Raw genomic sequence first — 18,538 nt, forward strand, 5'->3', positions numbered from 1 at the left:
AACCTTCATCAATTTGGCAAATCATTATGAACAACCCATTCATGTTTGAGATTAATGAACTTTTGAATAGGTAAGTGCTGCTCGTTCTACAATAGTACACCCGAGTCTATACGTGTTCCTTCCGTGAGACCTGGTTGTTTTTATCTGTTATTGTTTTTTTTTTTTTTTTCAAGATCATATAACGACCTTGAATCTGTGTTTCATGTATGATATAAAGTATTAGCAAATGAGTAATGTTGGCTTTACATTAACTGTCTTATGGTCTACGCACAGTATACCTTCTATGTCCTTTTTTTCCAGACAATCTCGATTTGTCTTCAACTTTTGAGAATGTGATTCAGAGTTTAACATGATAAACTCGTGCATATCTTTGTTCAATGAGGACATAGTAAATCAAGAAAAAACAGAGAAACTCTCTTACATGATCGCTTCCACTACTAAATTACATCCTCGTCTTCTTTTCTTCTCTGTCGCTCTTTAATTTAATTTTATTTTATTTTATTCCTTTTTAAATAATATAGAAGCTCATGCTTCGGAGCTTTCGCCTAGCTACGCGCCTGATATGGAATGCAACCACTGTATTGAATGTTTTGTTTTCTCCTGGAGCTTGAGTCGTGTAATTTCTAAGATTAAAAAGCTTAGGAAATTAAGGTTGTTCGAAGCAATAACATTGTTCATGTAACGCAGTATTAATGTTATACATGTATTTGACTTTTTCAAAACTACCCCATCCTCTAAATGGGTAACCTACTCCCGAAATGAACTTTGTATTTAATGATAAAAATATGAAAGTTACAGATATGCATAAACATTTAGTAACGATGCAAAGTGGAATAATCATGTTGAATGTATAATCAAAAATGTATCGAAACATTTGAATGTATTACGGAAACTTAAGTATAGTTTAGGACGAAAGAATCTTGAATCACTACATCTGACTTTTATTTGACCGTTATTTGAATATGCATGTGAAGTTTGGGACAATATGGCGTGGGTTATTGCAATAAACTTGAATAATTGCAGCTAGAGGCTGATCGAATAGTAACTGGACTTCCAATCTTTACTAGTGCACGAATCATTTATAGTGAAATCGGTTGGAAAACTCTAGCAGAAAGACGTGAAAGAAGAAAACTACAGTTGTTCTGTAGTATTCAACATAATAATGCTCCAGAATATTTATAATATTTGATCCCACCAACAATTCAGAGTACAACGGTTTACCCCTTACGTAATGGAAATGACTTGATACATCCTTTTTATCGATCAACTATACGGTTATGGAATAAACTCAATTTGTCTACTCGTAACATTGAATCTATAGGTAAATTTAAAAATGAATTAAAGAGGAGTAAATCAAATCCAGCAAACAGGGTTCCTAAATATTTCGAGTTTGGAAATCGTAAATTAAACATTATTTTAACACAAATACGATGTTCGGCCTCCTTTTTAAATTATGATCTCTCGAGAGTTAATATTATAACTGATCCATCCTGCCGATGTGGTGCTAGCATTGAAGATTCAAATCATTTTTTCTTTGAATGTCCTCACTATTCTGATATTAGAAACAGACTCCTTATTAATCTAAATTGGTTACCGGAAAATTGTCGAGTAAATTTAAGTACCTTAACGTGTGGTCACCCGGCTCTTACCGATGAGCAAAATACAATAATTTTTATTCATGTATATAATTATATAAAAGGATCTAAGAGGTTCCATATTGTATAATCAGTATCATTGATACTGTAAGTATATTTATAACAACCACATACATCATCACATCATCACAATATTTGCTAGTTATATCATGTCAATATTATGTTTATATATTTATTGTATTGTTTTTGTATGCTTTCAATATGTATTGTTACACACTGTATATGGGAGAAGACTTAATAAGTTTGTCTAACTTGTGTCTAATCCCTTTTGCATAATTACGCAAATAAAATATGTTTAAACTAATGGGTAACCTTAGGGCACTAAGATATAGTAAATAACACACTGGAAGGTTTTTGGAAGTAAAAACTTTTATGTATATTGTATTTGTAAGAATCAGATAAAACTCGAAGAATCCCAAACATGGATGCCAAAAAAAACCAAAAACTTAACAATTTACACATGTACTTTCAGTCAACAGTGGCGGATCCAGAGTTTTAGGTAAGGGGGGGGGGGGGCAAGATTTGTTCATTCAACTGAATTTATCAAAATAACATGGACAGCCTTGTCTTTATTCCTTGGTACAAAAACAAGCAGTAAAATCACACTGACAAAGAAGTGGCTTATTTCATATCATTGATTTTTAATCTACTGATTCTTACAGAAAAAAAAAAATGATAGTCTAGTGAGGTATAACTGGCTATTCATTTTTTGACTAGGTGGGAAACTTTCCTGTGAAACAGCTTTTTGGAGGTAAACAGTGTTACTTTGTGTAAGATTGAACTTCATTTTTTGCCCTATCTATAGAAACAAAATGTTTTTCATTGGATTTCTTTGGTTTAATTTAGCATTGTTTTTCCTCTTGTTCCTTTTAAATGACATATTTCCCACAATCTCTCTTTAAATTTTGAAATAACTACCATAAACAGCACATATACAATTTAGAATAGCACCATAGTTTGTATCAACAAAATGTAACAACATAAATGTACAACTCAACATGTACAATCATGTGTGGATTTTTCTTTATTACTCCATATAAGACATCAAAATATGTAGTATAAACAATAGATTTTGTGTACAAAATTCTTTGTCACAATAAAACAGTCATGCATGAAACACACTTCAGCTAATTTGAAACTATCAAATCAGTTCAGTCTCATATTCTTTTCTGTCTATATTTGCACAAAATAAACCACAATTAATCCAAGAAGTCTTTGTAGGAAATATGATGGAATCTGAAAAAGAAAAAAAAAGATTCTGTTATACAGAAATAGGATAATAGATATTATTTCAAACATGCAAGTGCTACAGTGTAGTATATGTAAATGTATACATGCACATATATTTGTCATTGAATTATCATGATGAGAATAATTTAACCAAACAACAGATTTGTATTTTCTTCAAAATGATATAATGAATTGTTAATTATAATTGTTTCAATACTTCTGGAAATGTTTTTTGCACTTTACTGAGCGCATTTAAAGTGCTAGAGGAATAAATATAAGGCACATTTCATTTTAAAACATAAGTAGTTAAAGGAATGTCATGTACTTATGCCACAACAAGATATTTGAAGGAATTTCTAATTAATATTTTAATTTTTCTGACTTTCAAAATTGCAAAATGATTGACGACAGAATATAACTAGACATTGCCCTTAATGGGACTGATACCCAACACCTATTGAATCCTGTATGATGACCCAGGATTCATATTGGACACAATTATGGAGGATAAATGAAGTATTTTTTAACACACTGTTTTGATGCCATTTCTAAAACACCCCACTCAATAATATTGTTTTTGTTGACAACACAATAACAGAACATAACTGTAAATTTACTTTAAACATAAATTCATATGACAACATGGATATCCAAATTTGGTAATCCAACATCCTGTTAAGTTTCATAACAATCCTGCAAGTTGTTGAAAAGGAGTTGCAGACAATGGATGGGACTAAGCTTTGCTGAAAAATGCCCGAGTTCAACAGCCATCATTTCCCCTTGACTCTGTTTACGAAAGGGGGGGGGGGGTAAAAAATGCCTAAGTACAACAGCCATCATTTCACCTTGACTCTGTTTACGAAAAGGGATGATGTTTATGTCTGTTTTACTATTCTCAGAGTCTTGTTTATAAACATGTGCAGGTACATTTAACTTCTAATTATGAATTAACTAACTAGAATTTGTTTTGTATCTAAATATAACTTCTCACAGTTACACACTGCAAATTAGTGAACTATTTTTAGAATATTTAGATCAACACAACATACACCTAGTAAAAAGGTGGAATGAGACTATGCACAAAACAAGAAAAATGTCTCAGAATGTGACGATTCTATTCGCTACACTGCTCCATCGGATCATATTGATACAGGGAACATATGTAAACGTATAGAAAGGTCTGAAAAATTCCCAACGATGTTAGAACTGTCAAATTTGTGATGCAAATATTTGGTCGTTCCCTCCGTGGGACTCGAACTCGTACCGCTGTGACATCTATGGCAACACCGCCTGCACAAAGTCCAGCGCCCTAGACCACTCGATTTGTTGTGACATGCATCATTAATTTGATCCTCTATCCTACATAATAACATCTAACTGAACTGTCCCATACTACCATACATCATGTACTGAGTTACAGCCCTAGATTAATCCTACGAGGAGGAATGACCCGGCCAGCAAAAGCTATATTTTTATATAGCCTAGCTGGCCGAGCGGTCTAGGGCGCTGGACTTTGTGCAGGTGGTGTTGCCATAGACGTCACAGCGGTATGAGTTTGAGTCCTGCGGAGGGAACGTCCAAAAATTTGCATCGCAAATTTGACAGCAAATTTTTTATCCTTCCCTCCGCGGGACTCAAACTCGTACTGCCGTGACATCTATGGCAACACCGCCTGCACAAAGTCCAGCGCCCTATATATATCTATATATTTTAATTTTTACCCAATTTAAAGACTACTTTCTCTTTGACTTCATTTCCTTGACCCATTTCTTTGGGCCTATCTGATACCTATTTGAGTTTGACTGAAGGTCTATTGTTAGCCTTGCATGCAATGCTCAGTATAAAATCCCTCAAGTTGGATTACCTCCCTTTGAAGTCCCCAACAGTAACTATATTCCTTCATGTTCATCTACATATGATGCAAACTTTCCTTTAAAGTTTTATCAAAATCCCTTCAGCGGTTTACGAATTGTGCTTACAAGAATTGTGGCCAGTTGGATGGACAGACAGACAGAATGACAGACAGACAGACAGACAGGGAGATTCCAATATATTCCCAAACTTCGTTTGCAGGGAGTATAACAACATGTTTTTAAATACCTGGATCCTTAGTACATTAAGGACATAATCTAATATTTAATCTTTACAAGCTGCAGTAGAGTTCCATTCAATCCAACTTTGATGTCTGTAAATAAAATTAACATATAAATGTGCCATGTACATATGTGAATTTTAGATATCATCATGAAATATGAAGCTGTATCTAGTGTTGTGCTAGGTATACCCCTACTCGTACAGGAAGCTGACCTCGGAGAGCAACCAAACGTGCTTCTTACTTACATTTTACATTTACATATATAAATCCTCATACAAATTTTGAAATCCATCCCCTGGGAGTGAAATAATTTTAAGTTACAATATTCTCACAGAAATACAGACAAGGTAATACAAATATGTACAATGTATGCAGCAATACATACGTGTACTTTCAGTAAAAATTATGAAATGATAACCGGTACACTTCCATTTGTCTTCTTATAATTAGTTTTTTTTTTTTTCGAGGAGATGTGCATGTATATTACAATGTAGGTGCACCAACAACACTGTATAGTTGGGCAATATAAGTAGGTATAGAATTACAGCACAAAAAAATAAGGTACACATATTACATTTTAAACCAAATGTTTGCCTCACATTTCCCCAACTAACAAACAAATATATCATATTTTTTTGTGGAATTAAAAAAACACAGCGTCTTTACCTACACTCATCTGAATGAACAAACAGAAAAGGTGCTTTCCTCGTTCGCTACCCCGGACTTGACTTTTTATGAGCAACTCTGGTGGTGTTTCTAGAAAAGCAGAGAACGCTTACTTTACCGGTGCACCTGGTCCATGCTCCCAGTTTATAGTGGAGTCCGACTTGCTCATTTGCTTTTGTTACTTTGTATGTATGATTTTAGTTATTTTATGTTGTGTATGTCTGTTTTCCATGTCAAATCTTTGTCCCTGGATTACATTCTTTTGATTACTGCTATAACCTTGGTTCCCTTGCTTACTCTTTCACTAAGTACATCCATTTTATGACACAAATAAGAAGTTACAGAGCTCTCATACTTTGGTTTGATCCTTACCAGGGCATATTAGAATCACTGTGCACATCATGCAAGACAGCTTTTTCCCTCCTGCAAAAAAATAAATTCAATGCTGTTCATTCCATAAATAATGAAAGCTGAACAAAAGACACCCTTGTTTCATCATTAATTTGATAAAGTAGCGTATTTCCTATAGAAACATAGCCCCAATACATAAAAAACTGTAAAATTTGCTTATATTATTCACTTCCTGCTATAGGCCAAAGGAAATTAGGTAATGAAAAACACATATTTCTAACTAAAATGCAGTTGTTTTTTTTTTCTGGTGAAGCATAAAATCAGCATTCTAACTAAATAATGTACACAATATGATAGTGCGGTGTATGTTACAAAATAAAAATGCTTACATGAATCTTTTAAGAAGGTTATTTTCAAATCAAGTATCCAAATACATAAGGCTGTGGTGCTACGGCAGGGCACAGTTGTTCAGCCAAACCTCTAAAACCTGGCAATTGACATCTATTCTTGATTGCTTATACCTATATAAGACAGAACATTGTATTTATTACATGAAAAATCACAATTTGCACCATATTACCAAAATACATGAAATTCACATGCTTTATGCTATGACAATTAGGCCTCAGACTGAGTCACTGACAATTCAAGGTTTACAGGAAGAAATATGACTAAAGTATGATAAAAATTGTTATTCCAGACTTGTTATAAATTACAATATTTATCGTAACAGTAATTAGCACCAAAACTTTTCAAAAACATAGTCAACATGAATGAATCTGATATTAAGTGACCAAATGTTACATATGGTAAGGGGAAATAACTGTTCAAAATAGTCTTCAAGTACTGCATAAAGACATTATTTCTAGAAAAATATCAATTGAATGGAGCAAAAATACAAGTAAGTGATCCCTTCAAATATACATAATAAGCGTGCACCTGCATTGAAAACTTCTATATCAAGTCATGCAGGTGTAAGTGTGTGTGTATGCCATGGAGCGGTGTCCACAGAAAGTTATCCGGTTATTTTTTTCAACAGTAACACACTTATTTCTGTCATTTTTGTGTCTCAAGTTTTAACTTAGTGATACTATGCAAAAACATGTTACAAGTATCAAGATGTTGCATTGCATGTGTTGAAAAATTGAAAAAAGACCATTCAGGTATAAGAGAAATGGTAGTATTTATTTTTCCATGGCCATCAATACTTACCTTTTTGAAGTTTTTCAGTAATTTCTAATGTACAATGTGCATTCCATACATGCATGTAATTCAATTGATAACTTAAAATTACATACCAGTACATGTACTGATACACTGTATACATGTACAATTCCATGTCTTAAATTAAAGCCTGCAGCCAGCAAACATAGCCACATACATGTGTTTCTTACTAGTATGAAATTTCTGCATAAAAAACTGAATATTATTTTTCCCCCCTATTTAAATTATCAATGAAAATACTACAATTTCTTTGTACCTTGTATATTGCCCTTACTAGTCTAAGAATGATCAACACTATATTTTTTTTTCCTGTGAATTTTTTTTTCCAGTGCTAAGAATGAAAACTGACCCGTGGAGGTCTGGGTGTCAAAATTACCCAACTCTACCTACCTGTCCCTATTTCCAGTGGCAATCAAAATTTGTCGACCCTATTGTCCTTGTGTCCCATCCCATTTTTCATTTCATCATCATTTCATGTTCATTTTATCATCCACTTCATGTTCATTGCCTGAATATAGCTGAAATATTGCTGCTCGGGCTTTAAACCCCAACAAACAAACAAACAAACAAAGAATGAAAACCAGACATATGTGTACACAAAGGAGTATTAAAGTATTAGGCATGTACATTCATGCATGTACATGTATGTACAATAATTCTGTATGGGTTCAGGCAAAATGTTTACCTATACAAAAAAATTTGTTTGTGTTTAATTGTATTTGTACATGCACTTGTCTACTGCTTGTAAGACTTAAGTTATCCCCCATCATTATGCTACAACATATGTGTGTATGTTCAAATGTTGCTTTCATACTCTGTTGTCAAAGAATTTAAAACTTGTGCATGTCGTTTGAGTATTTCCTTCAATAGGCTTTATTGCTGATATTATATTCTAAGACTGGCATTTCAAAGGTCGATGCACAGTTGTATTCTGTGCTGGCATAATGTACTATATCAGGATAGGCAATGCCATTTGTGTTATTCTAAAGAAGTTGGAAATGTCAGAATCCCATTATCTTTTTACTTGTAGGAACAATGAGTTAGTGTGTCTGATCAGTAAATACATGTACAATCCAAGTTATTATAAGGTTATGTATATTTTTTGCGAAATTCGAAAAAATGTTTTAATGATTTTGACATATGTGTGTGTGTTGATTTTCATTTAATCTGTTTTCATTCTTACTTTTGCCACATTGTTATATACTTGTTCATACATGCATATTGCTCTTGTAGCACTTAATTGTGTCTGAGTTCGCAAAATAAACTTGTCTTGTCTGGTAGGTGTCTCTGTAAGTATATAATGTAGGTCACCAGAAATATGGACTTCCACAGGACTATGCCATAATCTACAGCTTATTAAAGAAACAGCGTTCTCCCCAGGCCATTATAGCACTGTACTTTGCAGCACTATGGTTTCTTAGCATTGTGCTATCAGTAATTAATTTTGGTTAGAATGCACTATGGGCACTGTGCTATAATTTTGGAGGAAAGGGGAAAGAGCTATGCCAGTAAGCACTACGCTATTTAAAAATTATGGGGAGAACACTGAGAATTGATTGTGGTTAGTTGTTTTGTGCAGAATTGATTTCAATGACTGTGGCTCATACATGTACACTGTACACGTACATGTACAAATTTGACTGACAGATTTGACTGGAGGGTCGATACATGTACATGTACATGTGTAAGTTGAATTTTGAATTGATTTTGTTTGTTTGTTTGTTTGTTGGTGTTTAACGTCCGAGCAGCAATATTTCAGCTATATTCAGATGATGAATATGAAATGGATGATAAAATGATTGCCACTGGAAATAGGGAGAGGTGCGAGGAACGTGGCATCTTTCCCAACACGGTGAACCACTATGGTTTGCGGTCAGGTTTTCCGTATTATAGCCTGACAACCCCAGCATGCAACACGCCAGAGGTACCCCATTCTACCACCTGGGGCACACATCCCAGTTGCTCTGTGGGCAGAGTGCCCCAGCCCCGGGCTAAGGTTCTGAGCACTATTTAGTGCATTTTGAATTGAAAATGTAGAAACTAAAATAGTCAAGTTTTTATACCTTTAAATTTAATTATTCAGGATGTTGAACAGTTTGAGTCCATTAATCTAAGTGTTTCATGTAATTTACAGTAAATTGAAAACATACCTGAATGTTACACAAACTGGCACACTTCTAAAATGTGACATGATCTTTTAAAGATCATGTCATATATAATCATGAATATTTAACACGGAACTTATATACATGTAATTGTATGTTTGAACTCCCTTTTATTTTAACCATTTTGTTGCAATATAATCTAAGAATAATGACATGTTTATAAGACCAAGAAAAATACACACATAAAAAGAAAGAACATGAAATGTACATGTATAGAAATGAAAAAAAAAAATGAGTAACCCAGAATCCATACACTATTATGTTAGAAACAACTGTTGAGTTGCTAAAATATTTCAAGTCCAGGTATGGAAGTGGTTGAAAAACCAAAACACTAAAAACTTCTACTATTATGGTGTAACACATACATATAAAATAAGCACAATTTGCGCAACATTCAACAAAGTAAAGGAAAATTAGCGGTGCGGTGACAGTTGTGACAGGGAAATGTTCTTTTGGAATTCACAATGTTAATTGTCATATATGATGATACTGAATTTAACTGTTTTTTGTACATGTAGCTTCAGCAATACATGTACATTGCAGCTGTAAATAAAAAAGAAACAAGATTAAAACCCTATGTTTACATCTTTTGATTATAGATGCTTATCTATAAAAATTCTTCTTGAATTCACATCTTTAGTTAATAATAACCAGTACACTTAAATAATATGGGCTATACCAATGCTCTGACAGTTCTTATGTCCAACAGGTTGATGGTCTGACAGCTCTAAGAAATGTTATTAAAAAGTAAAAGAAATGATTCATCCATGTACATGTATATCTCAAGTCTACAGGGACATATAACCACAATAAGGAGAGTTGGTGTGTTAAGGGCATAAAAAGATGAGACATGTTGTTTTTTTTTTCTGTCACATATCTTTAAAGTGCATATCCAATGAAAACTATGGAACTGAATACATGTATAATGAAACAAGTCAATAGGTGTGGATATTTACCTACTTCCCTCCCCCTTGTAGGCAGTACTATCAGTCAAAATTAATTGTTACCTTTTAAAGAGAAAAGACTTAAGAAGTAGTCTTTGTAAGAATCATGCAAATTCTGTAATACATGATACATCCTAAAAAAGGCTACACATTTTTTTGTTATTATATTACTTAATAGGTCTATATGATAAAATCTGTAAGCATTCATTCCAAAATTGTCAGCTCTTAGAGATAATCCACATTGAAAATCCAACAGTTTTTATTGTATTTTAGTATCTCACAGAGTAAGTTCCCTTAATTTTGAATTCTACAGTACACTCTTTATGATTATTATTTCCTAAGAACAAGGTTTATATGGAGAGCCACATATTAATTTCTGTTTACTTCAAACATTTTAAAATAAATACAGTGCATGTCCATGTATCAAAAATAAAAATATGTAGGCTTTCCAACAAATGATTCACAATTTGCATGATTCTTATCTGGAGTGCTACTTAAAATGTTATTTTTAAGTCCCAGGTTCTTGGACCAATTTTAAACATGTTCTAGTGATTACAAGTCCTGTACTGCAAAGTGGGGGAGGGGGTAAATGTTTATGTACATAATAATAGGGGTGTCTGTCCTTATGTTCATACTTCCTTCCTTCCGTTACAAAAGGTGGGACCCATCTATTATCCATTAATCATCATACACCACTTAACAGAATTGTATGAATTTTCACAGAATCTTAATTACATATATATTCCAATTGTGCACCTCCTATACAAGATTTGAAATAACAAAAGGTCTCGTTTTTGAGAATGCAGTTTAATCAGATGAAGAAGAGTCAAAAGCTTACATCCGAATGAATCTGCAAGATCACCAACAAGACGACATCGAAGCTGATTCCGTATCCAGGACTGACAGCTCACAAGTGGTAAAAGAAGATGGAAGTGGTGTGATTAAATCCAGTATGATCCTGCGGCCACGGTTCCTGAAAGCAGACAAAGAAAAGGTTATATCAAACAATTCTCATATTATTGAGAGTGAAAAGATGTTTGACATGTTCAACTTGGCGTACCAACAGCACAGGGAAACACCAAAAACTTGCAAGAGGCCATGGATGGAGCCACATAGTGACAGAAAATGGGGTGCCTGTATCATGTACAGAGTTCGGTGTGCAAACTGTTGGTTTGCGACTCCAACACTAGCAAAGTTGTACTCAGAAGTTGAAAACAACAAGCCAGGGCCAAATCCAGCCGGTACTAACATTGCGCTAGTTTCAGCAGGACTAGATAGTCCAATAGGAAGCACCAAGACCCAGGAGATTTTAGCGTGTGTAAGTGTTCCACCTCCATGCAAGAGTGGTATGCAGAGAAACACCGACCGAATTTCTAAAGTTATGGTAAAGCAGAACAAGGACGACATGAAAGTGTGATAGATGTGACCTTAGATGGCAGGTACTCAACTGCAACAAGGTCCAGCAGGAAGAAACCAGGGTTAAATGCATCACAGGCACAGATGCTTGCGATTGAACAAAATACTCCATGGAAGTTTGTAGTCACAGTATCTTCACTAAACCAGCTATGTTGGAAGGGAGCTTGGCTCAGAGGAAAGGGATTTGATGCAGAGTGCCCAGGCCATGAAGGCTGTACTGCTACCCTTCATAGAACTATACCAATATCAGAATATGCCATGGGAAAAGAAATTGGAAATCAGCTTGCACTGCAAGGTATGCTTATCCGTTATGCCACAACAGATGGAGATGCGCGTTCCGCTAAAGGAGTAGAAGATGCCATACATGTACTGTATCCTATGTGGGAAGTGCAGAGACTGGCTGACCCAGTACATCTAAGCCAACATCAATTCCGAGCGGGAATGCGAGCTGAGTTTAGTGAGACCATGTTTCATGGACAAACTAAAGAAGAGAACAAGGACTTGAAGAAAATGTTTAGCCTGGACTTGAAGTGTCGCAGTTCCATGATATTGAACCAGTTAATGAATGAATATAACTAGGACACAGAAAAAGTATGTAAAAAATTACCTACCATCCTTTCAACTACAGTCCAGTGTTATGGTGGAGACTGTTCATCTTGCCTTAAGGAGTCTGTGGTATGCAAAGGTACAGTCAGTGATAACTGGTGGACCAGATCCTTTTACCTAAGCACTTACAACATCACTGTGCTGAAAATAGATGAAATTGATGAAATTATACTGCTAAAACTACTGAAAATGATACTTAGTGAGGAAGCAGTCAATAGCATGAGAATGTTCCACACAACAAATAAAAATGAAGGAGTTCATCGTGCATTGAGTGTGAGTTTACCAAAAAATGTAACTCATGGAAAAAACATGGAAGGCAGACTTCATTCTGCAATACGCAGGACCAACAACAGACCTGGTACATCAGCCAAGATGAAAAGCAAAGAGTTGAACATTAAAGTGTCCGAAGACTGTGAGACCTTCTTTGATAAAATGGACAGAGAGTATACTTACAAAAGGACTTATGAGCAGAAACCTGAAGTAAAGATAAGAAGGTTACAACAGGCAGCTGTCAGACTGGAGGAACACAAGATTCATAAAGAGCTCCACAAAAAGAGACCAGACTATGTAAAAGGGCAACTAGATCCTGTACCAGATGAGCTGATGCATGATGCATACTGCAAGAAGAAGATGCCTAAGTAAAAGACAGACAGCTTAAAAAAATCAAAGGTCCTTTTAAGGACCACCCAAATCTTTCAAAAAGATTTCTTATATTGATACGAATAAAATGAAATTTAATGAATAAATGAACACTTTCCCCTGCCCATTTTCTTTTAAATCCATTGAAATACCTAAATTATTATCTGGCATCTTAAGGTGCACTAAACAGGGCGGAAAAGGGGCAATGTGACCTATACATTCCCCTTTCGACACACATGTTTGCCTACTGTTGTTGAAACCATGTGGTTCCAACACCAGATGGGCTGCATTTATGCATTTGGTATTGTGGCACAGGTGTGATACATCAACAGCTGCTAACTGTGCAGCCCTATGCTGTATCATGTATGCAAGCCTGTGCACATATAATAATTTCCACCCAATGGCACCAAGAAATCTACAATTTATGACCCCATATTTGCCATTTGGTGTACATGACCCTGTCCAAATAAAACACTCTCCATTTAGCCCAAGGGCACATTTTTCCTCTAGCTTTTGATGGTACTTCTGAAAAAAGGCATCCATTTTGTAAAGTTACTTTTTCAAGCAAGATTGAGTAGGAATATTTCTCAAAAAGAGGATTTGGTACTCCTCAAAACCACAAAAAAAAATCCAAATTTGAGATATCCAACCCCTATCTTTTGAAAAATGGCTAAATTATGCAAAATTTCCTCAAAATATAGTAAATTTGATATATTTCAATAGTACTGTACCTCTACTACACATATGAAACATAAAAATACTCACCAATATGAAAATGTAGCCATATCAGCTGTTTTTGTATGCAAACATACCTCTCTATTAGATGCGCTAAAGTTAAAATATTGTAATAAAAAGCCATCTTCTGTTATTTCATCATATTTCCAATTATTCAGCAAAGTTTCGATCAAATCGGTCCATCATCATGTCCACAAACCAGCTTCAAAGACAGCTACCCAAAACTGTTTTCAGCTCTTCTTTCTTATCTGAAAAATTCAAAAAGTTAGATATGACCACTTTTATCAATATTGCAATAACTTTTTTACTTTTTGAGATATTTTCACAAACTAAAGTGTTTTTTTCTCTTGGATAATTATAGTATTTGAATTACAAATTTTCTTTTATCAAAATAGTTTTAAAGTGGTTTAATTTTTTCTTTCCAATTCCAAATATGGAAAAAAATAGAATTGAATCAAATGAAACTAAAATTAAGAATACTTCTACTTCATAAAAAAAATAGAAAAAAATATTATAAATTACTTTAATGATTCAGAAAACAGCCCCAATTTACAGATTCTTGATAAGTTGAAAAGTATTTGTGTAAATAATTATTTTCTACAGGTGCCGATATGACCAATAATCTAAAGGCTCAGGGTTGCATACTCATACATAAAGGTCTTTAGATAAGAAAATTTTTGAATAATTACACAGGTATTTTAGGAAATTTTCATCACAGCAAGTTTTTTTCTTCACATTTTAAAGAAAACAAAATTGATTTATCACATTTGGGTCTCAAAGAACGAAAATTATAATATAATGGTGCAAAAATGGTCAATTTAATTTTTTTTTTTTTTCTAAAGGCATTTTATTTTTTTTACTAGTATCTACTTAAAAAGTACAAAAACAATCCCAAATCAAATATTTGTTATCAATAATACGGAATTAAACCACCATATTGGCTTTCTTTTGATGATTCTTTGAAAACCCCCATCACTCAGGGGGCGGTCTAGTATCCTATTAGGATCAAATTATCTGATCTAATGAGTAAAAGACTGCACCCTGAGCCTTATTAGAACTAAGTAAACATTGTCAGCATCTAGAAATTCTCACCTAAACTATCAAAAGAACCAAAAAGTACAAATAGTAGCCCTTTTGAGACTAAAATCATACCAAATTTTGTTGCGGAACCATACAAGAAGAAGATTCAAATATGTTTACTGATGGTAATACTCCACACAACAAAGGCAAAACTGGTCTAGCAGGAAGCCACAAGGTCAGTAATGCTGGACGGTTCAAGAAAGGTCATACTCCATGGTCGAAAGGTCTCGTTTTTGAGAATGCAGTTTAATCAGATGAAGAAGAGTCAAAAGCTTACATCCGAATGAATCTGCAAGATCACCAACAAGACGACATCGAAGCTGATTCCGTATCCAGGACTGACAGCTCACAAGTGGTAAAAGAAGATGGAAGTGGTGTGATTAAATCCAGTATGATCCTGCGGCCACGGTTCCTGAAAGCAGACAAAGAAAAGGTGACATCAAACAATTCTCATATTATTGAGAGTGAAAAGATGTTTGACATGTTCAACTTGGCGTACCAACAGCACAGGGAAACACCAAAAACTTGCAAGAGGCCATGGATGGAGCCACATAGTGACAGAAAATGGGGTGCCTGTATCATGTACAGAGTTCGGTGTGCAAACTGTTGGTTTGCGACTCCAACACTAGCAAAGTTGTACTCAGAAGTTGAAAACAACAAGCCAGGGCCAAATCCAGCCGGTACTAACTAGCCGCTAGTTTCAGCAGGACTAGATAGTCCAATAGGAAGCACCAAGACCCAGGAGATTTTAGCGTGTGTAAGTGTTCCACCTCCATGCAAGAGTGGTATGCAGAGAAACACCGACCGAATTTCTAAAGTTATGGTAAAGCAGAACAAGGACGACATGAAAGATAAGGTTGAACAAGTGAAGGCATACAATTAAAAGAAGGGACAACCAGAAAATGTGATAGATGTGACCTTAGATGGCAGGTACCCAACTGCAACAAGGCCAGCAGGAAGAAACCAGGGTTAAATGCATCACAGGCACAGATGCTTGCGATTGAACAAAATACTCCATGGAAGTTTGTAGTCACAGTATCTTCACTAAACCAGCTATGTTGGAAGGGAGCTTGGCTCAGAGGAAAGGGATTTGATGCAGAGTGCCCAGGCCATGAAGGCTGTATTGCTACCCTTCATAGAACTATACCAATATCAGAATATGCCATGGGAAAAGAAATTGGAAATCAGCTTGCACTGCAAGGTATGCTTATCCGTTATGCCACAACAGATGGAGATGCACGTTCCGCTAAAGGAGTAGAAGATGCCATACATGTACTGTATCCTATGTGGGAAGTGCAGAGACTGGCTGACCCAGTACATCTAAGCCAACATCAATTCCGAGCGGGAATGCGAGCTGAGTTTAGTGAGACCATGTTTCATGGACAAACTAAAGAAGAGAACAAAGACTTGAAGAAAATGTTTAGCCTGGACTTGAAGTGTCGCAGTTCCATGATATTGAACCAGTTAATGAATGAATATAACTAGGACACAGAAAAAGTATGTAAAAAATTACCTACCATCCTTTCAACTACAGTCCAGTGTTATGGTGGAGACTGTTCATCTTGCCTTAAGGAGTCTGTGGTATGCAAAGGTACAGTCAGTGATAACTGGTGGACCAGATCCTTTTACCTAAGCACTTACAACATCACTGTGCTGAAAATAGATGAAATTGATGAAATTATACTGCTAAAACTACTGAAAATGATACTTAGTGAGGAAGCAGTCAATGGCATGAGAATGTTCCACACAACAAATAAAAATGAAGGAGTTCATCGTGCATTGAGTGTGAGTTTACCAAAAAATGTAACTCATGGAAAAAACATGGAAGGCAGACTTCATTCTGCAATACACAGGACCAACAACAGACCTGGTACATCAGCCAAGATGAAAAGCAAAGAGTTGAACATTAAAGTGTCCGAGGACTGTGAGACCTTCTTTGATAAAATGGACAGAGAGTATATTTACAAAAGGACTTATGAGCAGAAACCTGAAGTAAAGATAAGAAGGTTACAACAGGCAGCTGTCAGACTGGAGGAACACAAGATTCATAAAGAGCTCCACAAAAAGAGACCAGACTATGTAAAAGGGCAACTAGATCCTGTACCAGATGAGCTGATGCATGATGCATACTGCAAGAAGAAGATGCCTAAGTAAAAGACAGACAGCTTAAAAAAATCAAAGGTCCTTTTAAGGACCACCCAAATCTTTCAAAAAGATTTCTTATATTGATACGAATAAAATGAAATTTAATGAATAAATGAACACTTTCCCCTGCCCATTTTCTTTTAAATCCATTGAAATACCTAAATTATTATCTGGCATCTTAAGGTGCACTAAACAGGGCGGAAAAGGGGCAATGTGACCTATACATTCCCCTTTCGACACACATGTTTGCCTACTGTTGTTGAAACCATGTGGTTCCAACACCAGATGGGCTGCATTTATGCATTTGGTATTGTGGCACAGGTGTGATACATCAACAGCTGCTAACTGTGCAGCCCTATGCTGTATCATGTATGCAAGCCTGTGCACATATAATAATTTCCACCCAATGGCACCAAGAAATCTACAATTTATGACCCCATATTTGCCATTTGGTGTACATGACCCTGTCCAAATAAAACACTCTCCATTTAGCCCAAGGGCACATTTTTCCTCTAGCTTTTGATGGTACTTCTGAAAAAAGGCATCCATTTTGTAAAGTTACTTTTTCAAGCAAGATTGAGTAGGAATATTTCTCAAAAAGAGGATTTGGTACTCCTCAAAACCACAAAAAAAAATCCAAATTTGAGATATCCAACCCCTATCTTTTGAAAAATGGCTAAATTATGCAAAATTTCCTCAAAATATAGTAAATTTGATATATTTCAATAGTACTGTACCTCTACTACACATATGAAACATAAAAATACTCACCAATATGAAAATGTAGCCATATCAGCTGTTTTTGTATGCAAACATACCTCTCTATTAGATGCGCTAAAGTTAAAATATTGTAATAAAAAGCCATCTTCTGTTATTTCATCATATTTCCAATTATTCAGCAAAGTTTCGATCAAATCGGTCCATCATCATGTCCACAAACCAGCTTCAAAGACAGCTACCCAAAACTGTTTTCAGCTCTTCTTTCTTATCTGAAAAATTCAAAAAGTTAGATATGACCACTTTTATCAATATTGCAATAACTTTTTTACTTTTTGAGATATTTTCACAAACTAAAGTGTTTTTTTCTCTTGGATAATTATAGTATTTGAATTACAAATTTTCTTTTATCAAAATAGTTTTAAAGTGGTTTAATTTTTTTTTTCCAATTCCAAATATGGAAAAAAATAGAATTGAATCAAATGAAACTAAAATTAAAAATACTTCTACTTCATAAAAAAAATAGAAAAAAATATTATAAATTACTTTAATGATTCAGAAAACAGCCCCAATTTACAGATTCTTGATAAGTTGAAAAGTATTTGTGTAAATAATTATTTTCTACAGGTGCCGATATGACCAATAATCTAAAGGCTCAGGGTTGCATACTCATACATAAAGGTCTTTAGATAAGAAAATTTTTGAATAATTACACAGGTATTTTAGGAAATTTTCATCACAGCAAGTTTTTTTCTTCACATTTTAAAGAAAACAAAATTGATTTATCACATTTGGGTCTCAAAGAACGAAAATTATAATATAATAGTGCAAAAATGGTCAATTTAATTTTTTTTTTTTTTCTAAAGGCAT

General features: G+C 34.7%; 1 long non-coding RNA gene across 24 annotated transcripts in view; it reads right to left on the reverse strand.

The window, feature by feature from the left end:
- Positions 1–2,661: 2,661 nt before the first annotated feature.
- The window catches only part of LOC148600613 (uncharacterized), a 28,361-nt gene continuing 12,484 nt past the window's right edge, over positions 2,662–18,538 (reverse strand). For 14 of the 24 annotated variants that reach the window (XR_015917647.1, XR_015917633.1, XR_015917636.1 and 11 more), the window contains 9 exons: positions 17,770–17,940; positions 16,324–16,459; positions 14,879–15,218; positions 12,358–13,974; positions 11,169–11,303; positions 6,387–6,518; positions 6,019–6,069; positions 4,986–5,070; positions 2,662–2,891 (listed from right to left, as the gene is read on the reverse strand). This is a non-coding gene — a long non-coding RNA (uncharacterized LOC148600613). Of the gene's footprint in view, positions 2,892–4,985; positions 5,071–6,018; positions 6,070–6,386; positions 7,760–9,751; positions 9,930–11,168; positions 11,304–12,357; positions 13,975–14,878; positions 15,219–16,323; positions 16,460–17,769; positions 17,941–18,538 lie in introns of all 24 variants that reach the window. The other 10 variants (XR_015917650.1, XR_015917648.1, XR_015917651.1 and 7 more) reach the window with 10 other exon arrangements.

This window comes from Perna viridis, chromosome 13, assembly GCF_037379345.1.
Source record: "Perna viridis isolate PV_CMFRI_1.1 ecotype Kerala chromosome 13, ASM3737934v1, whole genome shotgun sequence".
NCBI classification, from domain to species: Eukaryota; Metazoa; Mollusca; class Bivalvia; order Mytilida; family Mytilidae; genus Perna; species Perna viridis.